Raw genomic sequence first — 2,651 nt, 5'->3', positions numbered from 1 at the left:
AGGTTCTACACTTGAAAGAGGAGCGTGAGACGAGCCCACTACTACATGCTGCTAAATCATACACACTGGTCCCTAAAGGCTTATCAGACACAAAAATATTACATTATAATATAAACCGAATTCCAAAAGAGTCAGGATTATATATAAAACATAAGCAAAAACATAATGCTATGATTTGCAAATCAATTTTAACTATATTCAGTTGGATTCAGTAAAAAGATATTTAATATTCAAACTGATTAACTTTATTTTTTTATTTTTTTGTATTTGACGCGTACAACACGTTTCAAAGAAGTTCGGACAGAGGACATGTTTACCACTGTGTTATATCACCTTTTCTTCAACAGCACTCAGTACACATTTGGGAACTGAGGGCTCTAATTGTTGAAGTTTTGAAAGTAAAATTCTTTTCCATTCTAGCTTTATTGCCCTTTTCCCAACTTGTTTGAATCATGTTGCAGGCATCAAAGAGAAGAATGAATTTAAAATATGAAAAGAAATTTGAAATATCTTGTCTTTGCTCTGTATTCAACTGAATATAAGTCGAAAAGGATTTGCAAATCATTGCATTCTGTTTTTATTTATGTTTTACACAGCATCCAAACCCTTCTGGACTTGGGGTTGTATTTCATTCTCTGTTTGAACAATTGCCAGGTAAATGGTGGAGTTACACTGTACTTGTTACAAAGTATTCCACCAGTACTGGGACTACTGGGCCAACTGCATTGGTCTCACTGAAATGAATGAGGCTGCATATCTTTGACACAGTGCTATTGTTGGCCTGAATGCAGACTCAGAGCCTGTACATTAGCTTTATGGGACAACTGGGTAGTTACAGGTTCCAATGGCTTCATGTTATGGCCCTCTGTTCTTCTGTATGTGCCTCACACATCATCTGTCAGTCATGGACTGACCTACACAAGACTCATGCGACCATTTTTAATCCGTCTGCTTCCTGCACATTACAGAGAGTGCAGCACTGTGGTTACATTCCCGGCACACATAATGTTTTATTTGTGTATTGATTGCTTATTTTCCCAGCACATCTTTCTTACACTTTCACTGCATTTGTCTTCTTTACAAGTGTAGTTTGTTGCAACACGAGGTGCTCTTGCCCTCTCTTTTGACCTCTGGTGCAGTGAGAGCTAGCTGTAGACAAATGGCTCAAAGCACAAAGAGAGGATTAGGTTCCCATCGCATCTGTCTATAAGCAGCAATCATACTGTAGGAAACCGCCGCACTCATTAGAGTTGTCAGAACAGTGGTGTGATTTTCACATTGTAAAGTCTGTATGATTAACAGCTTTATCATAAAGAATGTATGATTAACCCCCTTTATCCTCATGACCAGCCAAATGTTTCTATATACTTATGAATTGCCATTGTTTATCTTTCGAGTTTAGGGTCAAGCAGCAATAATCCCTGCCTTGCAAATATGGCTTTATTTATGCAACGACTGTCTTGCTGCATACAGATTTGATCCTTAATAAAATGTTAACACAAGAGACCAGACACTAAGGCCAGATTTAATCTTTGGGCTGACAAAATTGTTTTGTATATCCCTTCATCACTGTGGTCTAAACGTCTCATTGGTATTTCAAATTAAATCTGTCTCTTAGAATTAAAACCATCTTCTCTTGAGATTTTCAAGTTAAGTCCCATTCATACATGAAAGGTGTTATATTGCTGGATTCATCTATCTGATAAAATACTGGATTTTTTTGACAAACATACAGTAGGCCTTCGTCATGGTTTCATGTTGACTCTGTTCACACATCAGGTGAACACTGCTATCAACTGTAGGGCTGCAGCTATCAATTCTTTTAATTATCAAGTAATCAATTGATTTTTTAGTAATCAAATTGCCTTTGTGATTGCAACTGGCAAAAAAAAACTGTACTCATTTTTATATAATGAAGGGGGAATAAAGGCTCATTTATGCTCCCTTTACGTATGAAAATAGATGTGTCCGTTCCAAACGATTACTGCCCACATACTTCCATGTTTTCTTTACGTTGGCATGGATGTTAAGCAATACATCCATTAGAGGGCGCCACAGGAGGTTGTAATAATGTACCTTTTCAGAAAAAGTCAAAAAGAGGCAGTGCTCTAGATGATGCTGGTCTGTGCGGCCATTAAATACAAAATTCATGCAGAGTACTGACAGAAGGCTCCGTCCGAATCCATATGTGTATCGAACATTTAGCATAAATGAGCATCAGAGGGAATAAATAACAACAAAAACAAAACAGACACCAAAAACAGCATCGGCTACCAGCCATATTGCTATTTTAAACATCAGCATGGCCCCAGGATTTCACAGTTGGAGCAATGCTCGCTTGATATTTGGCATCTGTGATTCAAAACTAGGCAACGTTGCAGACCTGCAATTCAAAAGTATTTTAAGAATCATATATTACTTGGTTGTCTTTAAAATGTCAAATTAATGAAAAATAGAAACATTAGGGCTGTGTAACAGTGCTCAGTACCTTAAAGGTATTGATTGAAATAACCCATTACCAAGTAGTATTAAAACTTCTCCAGTCAAACAATACCTCAATCATTTTGGTGCCCAGATCTAGAAAAAAATACTATTTATATGGTTTTGCTCGCAGCGAATCACCGCAAGTTTTCTTCACAAAGAAAAACCTT

Source organism: Lutjanus erythropterus, chromosome 3, assembly GCF_056507025.1.
Source record: "Lutjanus erythropterus isolate fLutEry1 chromosome 3, fLutEry1.hap2, whole genome shotgun sequence".
NCBI classification, from domain to species: Eukaryota; Metazoa; Chordata; class Actinopteri; order Lutjaniformes; family Lutjanidae; genus Lutjanus; species Lutjanus erythropterus.
Note: the sequence above shows the minus strand (reverse complement) of the source record.